Below are 15,812 nucleotides of genomic sequence, written 5' to 3' on the forward strand. Positions count from 1 at the left end.
CCCCCCCCCCCCCCCCCCCCCCCTCTCTCTCTCTCTCTCTCTCTCTCTCTCTCTCTCTCTCTCTCTCTCTCTCTCTCTCTGGTGTGTGCGTGTGTTTACCGGATTGTGTCTGTAAAGTTTAAGTCTCAGCTCCTGGCCTTGTCTTAAACTAAAACTGCTGATACGAGTGGTTGGTTTTGTACATACTCTTAAAACTATATATACACTTATGCCTCACGCTGTTGTCTCCATCTGTCTTCTGACATCACTTGAGTATCTTGAACGTCGTAATAATGTTTTCCTTGGTCCTTCTCTCTTCTAAAGTCGTCCATTTCATTTCATTTAGTCTCTTTCGTCAGTTCTAAAACTGGTCTAGCTACGAACTTCTGGATCTTCTTACATCTTCGAATACGTTGAAGGTGTGGGGCTAATTGTTGGTATTGTTGCAAAATGATAGTGTTGTCAGGTGTATGACTGAGTGGTTCCGGTCCTGGGCTTGTCATGCATGGACTGTGATTTGTGTCCACATCCAGTCTTGCCTTTCTTCACTGACAGTCGTATATTACAACTTATACTGGGTATGCTACATACCTGTGTAGGGTTTCCAAAGTTTTTCCACTCCCACAGCCCGGTCATAGGTCAGACTTCTCTAGTACTTGCTTGATTATCCAGCCTGTTGCTGCTGGCGGCCTGCAGGCCCACATATCCATCATAGGCTGATTGAGCCTTTCACACGTCGGATATACTGATCGAGTTTATTCCTGAGCTCTACACTTGCCCAGGCAGTGTAACTCATATCTTATGGTAGAGTAGTGAATAGTCTACGTCCACAGATAGTAATACACTTCTCTCTTATTGTGTAGTGACTCTCCTGCTTTTCACTGGGTTTATTACAATAATTTTAATTTTTAAAAGGTGGACAGGTCCGCGAGGGAGAGGCTTAGTTCACATGACCAAAAGCTACCTAACCTAACAGGGTTTATTTTACATTTCTTCCCATATTTCTCATTCTTGTACATTATAATAACGTATATCTGGGACCAGGTTCTAAAGTATCATATATGTATTATACTGCGTCAAACACTAAATGATTCTTTGTTAAGGTAGTAGAGGTCAGCTGTGAGATAAACTAATATATGCTGCCCATGTTATAGGGTTTAGGTACACGTCTGTCAATATGTTTAGTTTGATGTACACTTCTGCATCTTTCTCCTTAAGTGATATCTGTCCTCGCCACTCACGCTGTACTCCGTCTCCGATCTTCATCTGTGTGTGTACTCATTTGTGATTGCAGGAGTCGAGTCATAGCTTCTGGCCCCGCCTCTTCACTGATTGCTACTGGGTCCTCTCTCTCTCCCTGCTTCATGAGCTTTATCAAACCTCGTCTTAAAACTATGTATGGTTCCCACCTCCACTACGTCACTTTCTAGGCTATTCCACTGCCTGACAATTCTGTGACTGAGGAAATACTTCCTGACATCCCTTTGGCTCATCTGAGTCTTCAACTTCCAATTGTGACCCCTTGTTTCTGTGTCCCATCTCTGGACTACCTAGCTGTGTTCAACATTATACTCTTGTCTTTGTCCACCTTGTCTATTCCGCGCAGTATTTTATATGGCGTTATCATGTCTCCCCTGACCCTCCTGTCCTCCAGTGTCGTCAAGCCAATTTCCCTTAACCTTTCTTCGTAGGACAATCCCCTTAGCTCTGGGATTAGTCTTGTTGCAAACTGGTGCTGCATAATCCAGTATGGGCCTGACGTATATGGTGTACAGAGTCTTGAACGATTCCTTACTGAGGTATTGGAATCCCAGACGACCGTACGCTGTAGCAGTTATCTGATTGATGTGCACCTCAGGAGATATGAGTGAGGTTTACAGTCTTTGGCCACCTAGATTATACTGTATCTGCGGTCTTCTTTGCCCTTTCCCGATCTTCATGACTTTGCATTTGGCAGGGTTAAATTCAAGGAGCCAGTTGCTGGACCAGGCTTGTAGCCTGTCCAGGTCTCTTTGTAGTCCTGCCTGATCCTCGACCGATTTGATTCTCCTCATTAACTTACATCATCTGCAAACAAGGACACTTCTGAGTCTATCCCTTCTGTTATGTCATTCACGTATACCAAAAACAGCACAGGTCCTCGGACTGACCCCTGTGGAACCCCGCTTGTCAGGCGCCCACTCTGACACTTCGTCACGTACCATGACTCGTTGTTGCCTCCTTGTCAGGTATTCTCTGATCCATTGTAGTGCCTTTCCTGTTATGTGTGGCTGATCCTTTAGCTTTTGCATTAACCTCTTGTGAGGAACTGTATAGAAGGCCTTCTTGCAGTCCAAGAAAATGTAGTCTATCCACCCCTCTCTCTCTCTGGTCTTACTTCTGTCACCTTGTCATAAAACTCCAGTAGACTTGTGACACAGGCTTTTCCTTCCCTGAAATCGTGCTGGTTGTCGATTATACACGTGTTTCTTTCAAGGTGCTCCACCACTCTCCTCCTGATGATTTTCTCTATGGTTTTGCATACTATACACGTTAGTGACTCAGGTCTGTTGTTTAATCCCTCGTGTTTGTCTCCTTTTTTAAAAATTGGGACTACATTTGCCATCTTCCATACCTCAGGGAGTTGTCCAGTTTCAATGGATGTGTTGAAGATCTTCGTTAGTGACACACAACATCTCTGCTCCCTCTCTAAGGACCCACGGAGAGATATTTGGTCCCACCAACTTTGAGGTATCAAGTTCACATAGCAGCTTCTTCACCTCCTCCTCGGTTATGTGTACCTCATCCAGCACTTGCTGGTGTATCTCCTTGTTTTGATTTCCTGGAATCCTACCGGTTTCCACTGTAAATGCTTCTTTAAATCTCGTGTTGAGCTCCTCACATACTTCTTGGTCATTTCTTGTGAACTCCCCATCATCCTTCCTCAGTCTGAGTACCTGATCCTTGACTGTTGTTTTCCTCCTGATGTGGCTATACAACAGCTTCGGGTCAGACTTGACTTTCGATGCTATGTCATTTTCGTATTATCGCTGAGCCTCCCTTCTTATTTGAGCATATTCGTTTCTGGCTCTTCGGCTAATCTCTTTATTTTCCTGAGTCCTTTGTCTTCTGTACCTTTTCCATTCTCTAGTACACCTAGTTTTTGCCTCCCTACACCTTTGGGTGAACCAAGGACTCGTTCTGGTCTTCCCGTTATTTCTGCTTCCCTTGGGAACAAACCTCTCCTCTGTCTCCTTGCATTTTGTTGACACGTACGTGTGTGTACTCGCCTATTTGTGGTTTCAGGGGTCGAGTCTTAGCTCCTGGCCCCGCCTCTTCACTGATTGCTACTGGGTCCTCTCTCTCCCTGCTCCATGAGCTTCATCAAACCTCGTCTTAAAACTATGCATGGTTCCCGCCTCCACTACGTCACTTTCTAGTCTATTCCACGGCCTGACAACTCTATGACTAAAGAAATACTTCCTAACATCCCTTTGATTCATCTGAGTCTTCAACTTCCAATTGTGACCTCTTGTTTCTGTGTCCCATCTCTGGAACATCTCGTCTTTGTCCACCTTGTCTATTCCGCACAGTATTTTGTATATCGTTATCATGTCTCCCCTGACCCTCCTGTCCTCCAGTGTTGTCAGGCCGATTTCCCTCAACCTTTCTTCGTAGGACAATCCCCTTAGCTCTGGGACTAGTCTTGTTGCAAACCTTTGCACTTTCTCTAATTTCTTGACGTGCTTGACCAGGTGTGGATTCCAAACTGGTGCTACATACTCCAGTATGGGCCTGACGTATATGGTGTACAGAGTCTTGAACGATTCCTTACTGAGGTATCGGAACGCTATCCGTAGGTTTGCCAGACGCAAACCTATACGTGTGTGTGTGTGCGTGCGTGCATGAGTCCATGCCTATGTGCAGTTGCAGGTGTTGAGTCTCAGCTCCTGGTCCTGACTTTCAATTTCTGAGCAATAATTTTTTATATATCATCGCTGCTGGAGAAAATCTTGATAATTGTATCTCAGTTATTTTAGCTCACGTTAGAACAGACCTACAGCATAAATACACTGCAATCCTATCAATTTTGGACTGGGCAGAATTTTTGTGCTAAAAATGAATTCTGAATAAATTTAACAATCAACGCAATGATAAGGATTTGATGTCGTTGTGAGAAATTAAGTGTAGGGTATCGGTATCGGTGAGCATTGACAATTTTTATCATACTAGTGGCGGTATCGGTGAAAAGAGCTCCCGATACTTTTAAAATATTATTACACATGTACTTAAAAATACTATGATTATGAATGTACCTCATGATTGTTAGGGTTACTCACAGACACTCAACAGCTTCCAGAATTCATCTGACAGCATGGCAGGTGACAGGTCCTTGGCTTCGAACTATAGACCAATAAGCCTTACCTCCATAGTGGGAAAATTTATGAAATCAATAATTGCCGAAGCAATTCGTAGCCATCTTGACAGGCACAGATTGATTAATGAATCTCAACACGGTTTTACGAAGGGGCGTTCCTGTCTTACGAATTTACTAACTTTTTTCACTAAGGTGTTTGAGGAGGTAGATCATGGTAATGAATATGATATTGTGTATATGGACTTCAGTAAGGCTTTCGATAGAGTTCCACACCAGAGGCTATTGAGGAAACTTAGGGCACACGGAATAGGAGAAATTTTTTCAGGGGTACAGGCATGGCTGACAAATAGACAGCAGAGAGTTTGCATAAATGGGGAGAAATCAGAATGGGGGCACGTCACAAACGGTGTTCCTCAGGAGTCAGTGTTGGGCCCGTTGTTGTTCACAATTTACATAAACGACATAGATGAGGGAATAAATAGCGACATAAGCAAATTTGCTGATGACACCAAAATAGGCCGTCTAATTCATTCTAATGAGGACATTAGAGCACTCCAGGATGATTTGAATAGACTGACGCAATGGTCAGAGAAGTGGCAGATGCAGTTTAATATTGATAAATGCAAAGTTCTAAATGTTGGACAGTTAAATAACCATGCCATATATAAACTAAATAATGTAGATCTTAATACTACCGATTGCGAAAAGGATTTAGGAGTTCTGGTTAGCAGTAGCCTAAAACCAAGACAACAGAGCATTAGTGTTCGCAATAAAGCTAACAGAATTCTTGGCTTCATATCTAGAAGTATAAATAATAGAAGTCCTCAGGTTGTTCTTCAACTCTATATATCCTTGGTTAGGCCTCATTTAGACTATGCTGCTCAGTTCTGGTCACCGTATTACAGAATGGATATAAATGCTCTGGAAAACGTACAAAGGAGGATGACAAAGATGATCCCATGTATCAGAAATCTTCCCTATGAGGATAGACTGAGGGCCCTGAATCTGCACTCTCTCGAAAGGCGTAGAATTAGGGGGAATATGATCGAGGTGTATAAATGGAAAACAGGAATAAATAAAGGGGATGTAAATAGTGTGCTGAAAATTTCCAGCCAAGACAGGACTCGCAGCAATGGTTTCAAGTTGGAAAAATTCAGATTCAGGAAGGATATAGGAAAGTACTGGTTTGGTAATAGAGTTGTGGATGAGTGGAACAAGCTCCAGAGTACAGTTATTGAGGCTAAAACGTTGTGTAGTTTTAAAAATAGGTTAGATAAATACATGAGTGGGTGTGGGTGGGTGTGAGTTGGACCTGACTAACTTGTGCTGCTGGGTCTGGTGCAGTGCTCCATCCTTGAGTGGGGATGACCAGACTGGGTGGGTCATTGGGATAATCCGGGGGGTGGGTTATTGGTCTAATCCGGGGGGGGGGGACATGGACCTGCTCCGCATGGGTCAGTAGGCCTGTTGCAGTGTTCATTGTTTCTTATGTTCTTATGATAATGGTGCCAATGTTGTCAGAGGAATTTAATGGACAGGATACAATAGTTTGTCATGTTTTCTACCTACACTACAACTGGTTATCCATGAGTGTATTCTAGAGCAGAGAGTGTTAAAAGACATCACTGTTAACAGTAGGGAAATTGTGAGCCACTTGAGTCACTCTCCTCCAGCCTGCAGTGGAGGCTCTTCAAGAACAAAATGTAGATAAATGGTTCAGAGAACCAACAAGTTGATAAATTAGACACATGTGCAACACTTGGGTATCTTTATAGAGGGAATGTTTCCCCACACAGTGGTTTCATTAGTCCATACAAAGGAGAATGGTGAAGAACAGGAGGAGTTTGAGGGAATCAGTCCTTCAGTCTTGAGTCGATGTAATCAGCCCATCAGTCTTGAAAATCCTGATGGAAATACTACTGCCTTAAGTACAATATCGGAAACTTTTCATCACCTAAGCTCTGACTGATCCAAGACTCTCAGGCTTGGACAGTACACTATCGCCTCTCAAAGAGTCAGTCTTAACTAGTGTTCAAGAGTTACATCGCTCTCTACAACACGATACTCACATTTTTAAATTCCCAGTATAAAAATAAGTTTTCAATATCAGTGCACCGGACGAGTCATGTACAACAAACCTTGACAAATATTGAGAATAAACTGAAATAAACTCAGGAGAGAATTAAGCAGCTGAAGAACTCAGCGAGTGCAGCTGGTAAGCTAGCAACATAAAGCAGCATGGAGTCTATTGAAGAAAAACTAAAATGACGTAAAAAAAAATTGTAACACTCAGCGAGCTTGATTTTGATCAATATTAATAAAACAATGAAGTCAGCATTCCCAACAGCAGTACGTTGTAGACATTTGCCTCGGAATCATTTTCAAAAACGCACAAAAACAGCATTCAAAAACAAACGCGCTGGTATTCGTGTTATAACAAACACAACAGACAAATATATGCCGAAGACATTATTTCCTAAAGAAGGAAATCCACTGGTGTGGTGGAGGGTAAATATGAAAGTTCCTCCATTTCTGGCAAACCTATCTGCGTTCACCCTCTTCTTCAATAGAAAGTGAGAGAGTGTTCACCAGTGAAGGGAACATTTACTCTACTCATAGGAACGCATTAACTTACGAAAATAAGATGTCGATTTTCCCAAATTCAATTTGGGATTTTTAAATGTTAGCTAATATATTTGTATATTAAGCAAATATCACAAACCAAGCAGTACAAGATGCAAAACAACCACGGGGGGAGTAAAATGATAGCTCTAGACCTTTCGTGCTGCAATCAACACATCATCAGGAGCTTGCAAAATTAAAGAAAAGAGGAGATTGTCCACGCAAATACGTTCCCAGAGGACTGCCATACTGAATATATATATATATATATATATATATATATATATATATATATATATATATATATATATATATATATATATATATATATATATATATATTCTCCATGGGGAAGTGGAACAGAATTCTTCCTCCGTAAACCATGCGTGTTGTAAGAGGCGACTAAAATGCCGGGAGCAAGGGGCTAGTAACCCCTTCTCCTGTATATATTACTAAATGTAAAAGGAGAAACTTTCGTTTTTCCTTTTGGGCCACCCTGCCTCGGTGGGATACGGCCGGTGTGTTGAAAGAAAGATAAAATATATATATATATATATATATATATATATATATATATATATATATATATATATATATATATATATATATATATATATATATATATATATATATATATATATGCAATAAGATCACAGTAAACAGGTGATTTCGGAATATGCAAAACAACCACTCTGAAAAAATAGAGAAATTCCAAGCGCTTTCGTGACTACTCACATTATCAAGGAACTATGAAAGTAAAGCATCCAAGGAACCTATATAAGGGGTCTGGCCAGCACCTCACTATCAGATAACACAACGGTTAAACACCTGACGCGCGCCGACCCAACTTGGATAGGTCCTTTGCACAACTCACCCCACAAACTATTCTACCCAAGAAAATTAAAAAATTATTTGTCCAGTGTATTATTAAATTCTTCCCAAATTCTATTAATTATAAATGGATTTAATTTATATAAACCAAAGGAAATATTCATATTATTGTCAAAACTGCTTTTTATGAAACAAGATTCAATTATATTCCTGTCGACCATGGACTTGCTTGATACTACTTTCTCAACTTTTTGAAAATCAATTGGATGGTTAAAATCTCTTACATGAATAAATAGAGCATTGGAATCTTGTCAAGTTCTAATGCTATATTTATGTTGTTTTAATCTTAGTTCGAGATTTTTACCAGTTTGACCGTAATAAACTTTATCGCAAATTTTACAAGGAATCTTATAGACACATCCATCAGCATTTTGGGGGGAATTCTTTATCAAAAGTTTTTTCACTGTATCAAGATTTTTTAATACAACTTTAATATTGAAAGTCTTAAGAAGAGAAGGCATATCAACCAAGTTTTCATGGTAAGGGAGAACCAACATATTTTTAGTTGAATAAGGCTGGTTGTCCCTTTTTGGACTGTAAAAAGTATTTCTAGCAACTTTAAAAGATTTATCAATTACATTTCTTGGGTATTTTAAATCATTACCTATTTCATAAATTTTGGATATTTCCTCATCTATGAACTCAGGACTACAAATTCGTAAAGCTCTCAGAAACATTAATGAGAAAACAGACAGTTTGACTCTATCTTGATGCGAGGAATAATAGTGGACACAGGAACAGTTATTTGTAGGTTTCTGAGTTATTTTCTTCAAACTCAACAGTAAAGTTTATAGAATGGGTTAAGCTATTTAATTTTCCAAGGAAATGGTGTATATCTACATATATATATATATATATATATATATATATATATATATATATATATATATATATATATATATATATATATATATATACATATATATATATTTATATATATATGTCGTGCCGAATAGGCAGAACTTGCCATCTTGGCTTAAATAGCAACGCTCATCTTGCCATATAGGACAAGCGAAAATTTGTGTATGCAATAATTTCGTCAAAATCATTCTGAACCTAACGAGAAAAATATATTTCACTGCGTTTGTTTAGTATTAAATTATTGTAAACAAATCTAAAATATATTTAGTTGGGTTAGGCTAAAATAAATTGCGCTTGTAATAATAAGGTTAGGTAAGTTTTCTAAGTTCTTTTTGGTGCAAAATTATAAATTTTTACATCAACATTAATGAAAAAAATATATCTTTAAACGTATAAGAGAAAATTTTAGAAAGGACTTAATTTTGAATGAGTTCTTGCTAATTGACCAATTTTACATATTCGGCACGACATATATATATATATATATATATTTGTATGTGTGCGCATGTCCGTGTTAATCCTTTGTGTACCTGATGTCTATCTCATCGGCCTGACCTTGATTCTGCCTATATACACATTCTCATTTATCTCCTCAAGATCTGATAAAGTGAGTTGAATCTTCTTGCAATACCTGCTACCTACGTAGGTGGTGTTTAACACTGTACTCTTTTCAACACTGTACTCTACCTAGGTGGTGTTTAACACTATACTCTTGTCAACATTGTACTCTACCTAGGTAGTGTTTAACACTGTACTCTGTTATACAGTTGTCAACACTGTACTACACTATTATACCACCTAATGAATAGATTTAAAATAATTAACTGATCAGGAGAAATGAGAATAAATTTCTTGAAACCAGTAATTATTGTAAATATTATAATTATTATTATTATTGTTATTATTATATTCAAGGGAAAGTGTTAAACCGGTATGAGTCATACAGTGTCTGGAGAATGGGAAATAATTAGGGTATACACCCACCCTAACCACCCAAACCCACCACTCACACCTCATACCCCCACCCAGCACCTATCATCCATCACTCGTACGTCCCCCCCCCCCTCCACCACAATACACTCAACCTCCGCCTGGGTCAAACATCACCAATAGGAAAGTGAAAATGGCCAGAAATAAGATCTGTGGTGTATTTGGAAATTTTTTTGGAAGAAGGATAAGGAGTACTAATTGTGAAATATGTAGCACATCATCTCATGTGTCATATACACAGCTTAATTCAGCCAAGAGAAATGACCTAAAACAGGAAAGATGTTTCTGGTTTTGCCCCAGTGAGATAAAAAGCTGGTTAGGCATAAGGGAAGTAATGAAAATCTATAACCTAGAAAATGTAAGAAATTTCCTGAGGAGCTTACCAGATATATTTATAGTGGAAAAAAAGGGTAGGGAACAAGGAGAGGGGGAGGGGAAATAAAGGGTAAGGACCAAGGAACGGGAATAAGGGTGAAGACGGTCATTCAGATGAAGTCAGAAGAGACAAAAAAAAAATAGGTACAAGACATAGAGAAAAATGAAAGGGAGAAAGAGAAGCCCATAGTAGGAAAACAAGAATCAGAAAAACCGGAAGAAATATGTTTAGAGGAAAGAAAAAACGAAAAACCGAAAGAAATATGCTCTGAGGAAAGAGAACAAGAAAATTCAGATCACTTGGCAGAAAGTGGGAAGGAGTCCAACTCTGTAAATGTAGGCAGCCAGGACAACTGTAAATATTATGCAAAAGGGATGTACCTATATGGAAGAGAATACTGGTATAAACACAACTGAAAATGTACAAACATGTTAAGAAAGGGAAAGTGTTGCTTTGACAAAGAGTGCAGGTACTTCCACCCACCAATATGCAAAACTTCAACACAGAGAATGTTATGACCTGAGCTGTCCAGACCACTATGTGTGAGGAATGCAGTGCATCAGAGAAAGCATGGAAAGGAAAAATGAACAGCAATCATTTTTAGACATAAAGATAAACGATTGAACCCAAGAAAGAGGACAAACATGGAAAATACTACAGATGGAAAAAGGTGCACAACAGTGGGACATACCAATCCAGACAGCCACCCAACAGGATCGAATATAGAGCAGACAAATGCACAATCAGTACTGGAGAAACCAGGGGTATGTACACCAGGGGTATGTACACCAGGGGCGATACCAGGTAGTGCACCACCACTGGTACTAATTGAACGCATATCAAACCAAAGCATCCCAAACGGTAAAGCCCGCGTCCTCTTTACAAACATCGAGGGTTTGATATCAAATAAAAACGACATAGTTATATTAGTGGGCTCTCTCTCAGAAGTGATTGCCATGTTTGCAGCATTTACAGACACACACACACAAGGGATGTTTTGGACGAAGAGATAAAGATAGAAAACTATAATATGTATCGATGTGATAGAACAGGTCACAGGGAGGAGTAGGACTATGTGAAAGATACCTTCTGCTGCTCAGAATTGCTGAATTCATTGAATGACACAGTAGAAATTCTATATATAAAAACAAAATATGAATATAGAAATTATCAAAGTATATAAACCACCGTTAGCAACTTCTGAGGAATTCACAGATCAATTAAGGAAGCTAGATAGCTGTCTTGATAGGCTAGAAAATCCCACACCAAACATTATCCTCCTTGGAGATTTTAATCTCCCGCATGTAAAATGGATGATGGCTCAAAACTTTATACCAGAAATACCTCCTGGAAGCACCCTCGCTCAACAGGTACATACCAGGGAATTAATAAGACTGTGTGAAAAGTACTCATTGAGCCAACAGATAACCGATCCCACTAGAAATGAAAATACCCTAGATTTGATATTCACAAACAACGAGGAACTAATCAAGCATAACAATTACAAAAACAATAAACTTTGACCACAACATCATAGAAGTACAAACGAGTATAAACTCAGGGTTAGGGAACTGCACTACTAATGTAAGAGAAGGGATGTTCAGTAAGTAAATTTCAACAACCACAGGATTCACTGGGAAAAAATAAACCAAGAACTATTAGACATCCTGGGAAATAGACATGAGCACTTTAAATCCTCACCAGTGCCTGGAGAAGCTGAATACAGAGGTATACAAGGTCTGTATTAAACACATACCATTGAGGAAACCCAAAAGATCAGATACAGAGAGTGAGCGTAGGAACTGGTACAAAAGAAAACGGGTTACCGAACTGCTTAAAGACAAAAATTTGTCGCAACGAATGAAAGATAGTCATAGACGAGAGATCACTGATTAACAATAAAAACGTAGGAGGTCATACCAAACAGAAGAAGCACAAAAGGAACAAAAGGCCAAAACATTTTTATTCATATGCAAAATCCAAGCTAAGAACTACTTGCAGAATTGGAACATTAATGAGAGGAGACTCGTATACTGACGATGAACAGGAAATGAGCGAAATTCTAAAGGAACAGTATGAATCAGTATTCAGCAACCCACTAAATGACAGCAAGGTAGAGAATGCAAAACCATTTTTCACTTCAGCGGAAGGCCGAGCAGACCAACTAACATTAGTACGAAGCCCATAAATTTCGAAAAAGAAATTGAAATCATGCCCACTCACTCAGCACCAGGACCAGATTCATGGAATGCATTAATTATAATAAAAAAAGTGCAAAGTACCACTAGCAAGAGCCCTCAGTATTTTCTGGAGAAAGAGCTTAGATATAGGTGAAATACCAGATACCTTAAAGAGTGAAGACATAGCTCCTTTACGTAAGGAAGGTGTAGAGCACTAGCTAAAAATTATAGACCAGTAGCCCTAACTTCCCACATCATAAAAATCTTCGAAAGTGATGAGACAGCAGATTACAAATTTCATGGAACAGCATAATCAGCACAACCCAAATCAGCATGGTTTTTGAGCAAGACGATCGTGCCTTTCACAGCTGCTGAACCACTATGACAGAATTACGGAGGCTTTGGAAGACATCCGAAATGCAGATGTGATATACACAGACTTTGCAAAGGCATTTGACAAATGTGATCATGGGGTGATTACACACAAAATGAGGGCCACGGGCATTGCGGGGAAGGTAGGCAGATGGATTTTCGGGTTTTAATACACAGAACACAAAAAAAGTAAGAGTAAACAGAGCAAAATCCAGCATTAGCAAGTTAAAAACCTCAGTTTCCCAAGGCACTGTCCTGGCACCTTTGCTGTTCTCATCCGCATAGCAGACATGGATATACACACTCGTCATAATTCTGTATCATCATATGCAGATGATACTTAAATAAACATGAAAATCATTATGGTAGAAGACACTGAAAAATTACAATGTTTTCCAGTCAGTAGTGGAGAACATTACATTCAGTGGTGATAATTTCCACCTGCTTAGGTATGGAAAGAATGAAGAACTCAAAAGGAACACTGTATACAAAACTCAAGAGGAAGGTCAAATAGAACGAAAGAAGCACATGAAAAACTTGGGAATAATTATGTCAGCTGACCTTTCTTTCAAAGAACACAAGACAAAGGTCACAACAGCCAGGATATGGAGTGAACAATGAGAACCTTCAAGACAAGGGAGATAATGCCAATGGTGACGCTTTTCAAATTGCTAGTGCTCCCTCATTTGGAATACTGTTCAGTGTTGACAGCCCCATTCAGGACAGGAGAAATATCAGAGCTGGAACAAATACAGAGATCGTTTACGGCCCGCACAGATCCAGTAAGGCATTTAAATTACTGGGAATGCCTTAAAGTCTTAAATATGTACTCACTGGAGCAGAGAGAGAGAGAGAGAGAGATACATGACAATATATACCTGGAAGATACTCGAGGGCCTGTGAGGATGAGCTGTGCCTCATCCCAGTTCATCAAATGTCCCGTGGAGTCCCTGTGGAGGACAGAGGCGTATCTTAAGTCGTCTCTGTTGCTGGCTTTTTTTTTTTTTTTTTGGTCGAGGCGGCCTGTTTTCCCTACATATTTCTTGGAACAGTATCCACAGGGGATGGTGTAGAGGTATGGGGGTACGTTTCATAGTCAGGTCTTTGACAGATGTGTTTATGGTGGAAACATATTGCTTTTAGCAAGCACCTGGCGAGTATTCGTGGCAATATCACCGCATGGGAGCACTATGAACTACTTAGAGGACCGTTCCATGGGGGAACTGGCTATCCTCCACAAATTCCCTCACTATGAAACGTATCCCCACACCTCTAACTTCCACAGTGGGCGTCCACACCATCCCCTGGGGATACTGTCCCAAGAAATATGTTGGGGAAACAGGCAGAAATCTTTCAGTCCGCCTCAACGAACATCGAAACGCCTGCAAGAGAGACGACTCAAGATACGCCTGTGTTCTCCACAGGAACTCCACGGGACATTTGAGGAATTGGGGTGAGGCACAGCTCGTTCTCACAGGCCCTCGAGTATCTTTCAGGTATATATTATCATGTATCTCTCTCTCCTCCGACGATGTCTGGAAGCCTCGTTAATCGTCGTAACCGACACCGTAGAACATAATACTGGAAACTACAAAATTTCAAAAACATTAGCATACATGTTACTCAACTAGGGAAAGCACCATCTACCTAACAACACAGTTGTCACATAATCCCATTGTCTACCTGTCCTCACCCCAATATGACATTTGGTATTCTTCAGGTCACCATGTGTAACACCTCACTTTCCGGTTTATATATATATATATATATATATATATATATATATATATATATATATATATATGTGTGTGTGTGTGTGTGTGTGTGTGTGTGTGTGTGTGTGTGTGTGTGTGTGTGTGTGTGTGTGTGTGTGTGTGTGTGTGTGTGTCTGTCTGTCTGTCTGTCTTTTTAACCTCTGTACCTTAGTTAGAAAGGATTATAATCATAACAATAATTTTTAAAGAGGTGGACCGGTAAGCCAGCGGAAGGCCTCGATCAGATAACCGAAAGCTCTAATTACGGGTCATCTTATGACTAAGACCCGCGTCAGGAAACACTTGTCCTCTTTCCTGACAGACATACCTACCTCAGTATGTTAGAAGTGATCAAGGTGACAGGATCGAAACGTTTTCTAATAAATATATCCTAGTGTTTGCTGATGCGTCTTTCTAAACCAATCTCTCAATATTAATGGCCCTACAATGTTGTGTTGATGGTCAAGAAGTCTCGATCAAGGGAACTTGACTTTCTCTCCCCCACTCCTTTTCCTTAGATGAAGCCTCGTTACCTCCCATTCCCCAGACGTTGTATGACCCTTACGAGTTTAGCCTTTACCCAGGGATATAATAATATACACTGTTAATGCAAAGGTTTAGATATTTTATTAGGTTACATATCACTCGCTGGGAGCGAAACGCAGCCTTATAAAATATCTAAATGTTAGAGATGGCTCGTTGTTTGAATTGTGGGCGCATATACCAGTCATAAAATTATGATCATACGCAGCCATGTTACGCTGCAGCTCTTACTGTTGTGCCTAGTCTTAGGTATACCTTGTGAGATGTACTTATTACCCTAGAAGTACTAATAACTTGCGTGTGCAATACCACGTGAATGATTACCTTTCTTTTCCTCACACCTTAACATGCAGAAGTGTTAATATTACGTATTTACAATATACTGTACACAATACAGCCACCCTGCTGAGAAGTACATCACGATATTTCTCTTCACTCACAACAAACGCAGTGAGGCCTTTTTTTTTTTTTAGAGTTAATAAGGCAGCAGCAACCATCCAAACAAGTACCACCGTTCTCTTATATGACCGCGAAAAGCATTTTGTAAATGTTCTGCACTTTGTCAGGATTACTAGTATTTTCTCTCTCCGGAACATATAAATATTAAAAACTTCTGTTTACATTCAGTACACATTTATTTATAATATATTTTCTTTCTTAATACCTTTTATTCCAGTAGTGAGTCTCTTCCACTTGAACACATTCTTATAATTAGGCTACACAAATATTTAACTTAAGCATGCCCAAGCAGCTTTATTCTTAGCCACGAAAAGAGAAACCTTCCAAGACGGAAAAAAAAGTAAGTGGCTCAGCCTATAATGTCTTAAAAGTTCTAGTTATCCAACCTATAATTTTCCTCAGTACCAATAACAATAATGCTTCACCTT

General features: G+C 39.6%; 2 protein-coding genes across 8 annotated transcripts in view; one reads left to right on the forward strand and one right to left on the reverse strand.

Annotated features, from left to right (window-relative positions):
• The window catches only part of Arp8 (Actin-related protein 8), a 311,465-nt gene that overhangs the window by 140,567 nt on the left and 155,086 nt on the right, over positions 1 to 15,812 (reverse strand). The gene's annotated exons all lie outside the window — the stretch shown is intronic.
• LOC128687032 (uncharacterized) overlaps positions 1 to 15,812 on the forward strand; it is a 99,878-nt gene that overhangs the window by 1,916 nt on the left and 82,150 nt on the right. The window lies entirely within an intron of this gene.

The sequence above is a fragment of the Cherax quadricarinatus genome, chromosome 7 (assembly GCF_038502225.1).
Source record: "Cherax quadricarinatus isolate ZL_2023a chromosome 7, ASM3850222v1, whole genome shotgun sequence".
Taxonomy (NCBI): Eukaryota; Metazoa; Arthropoda; class Malacostraca; order Decapoda; family Parastacidae; genus Cherax; species Cherax quadricarinatus.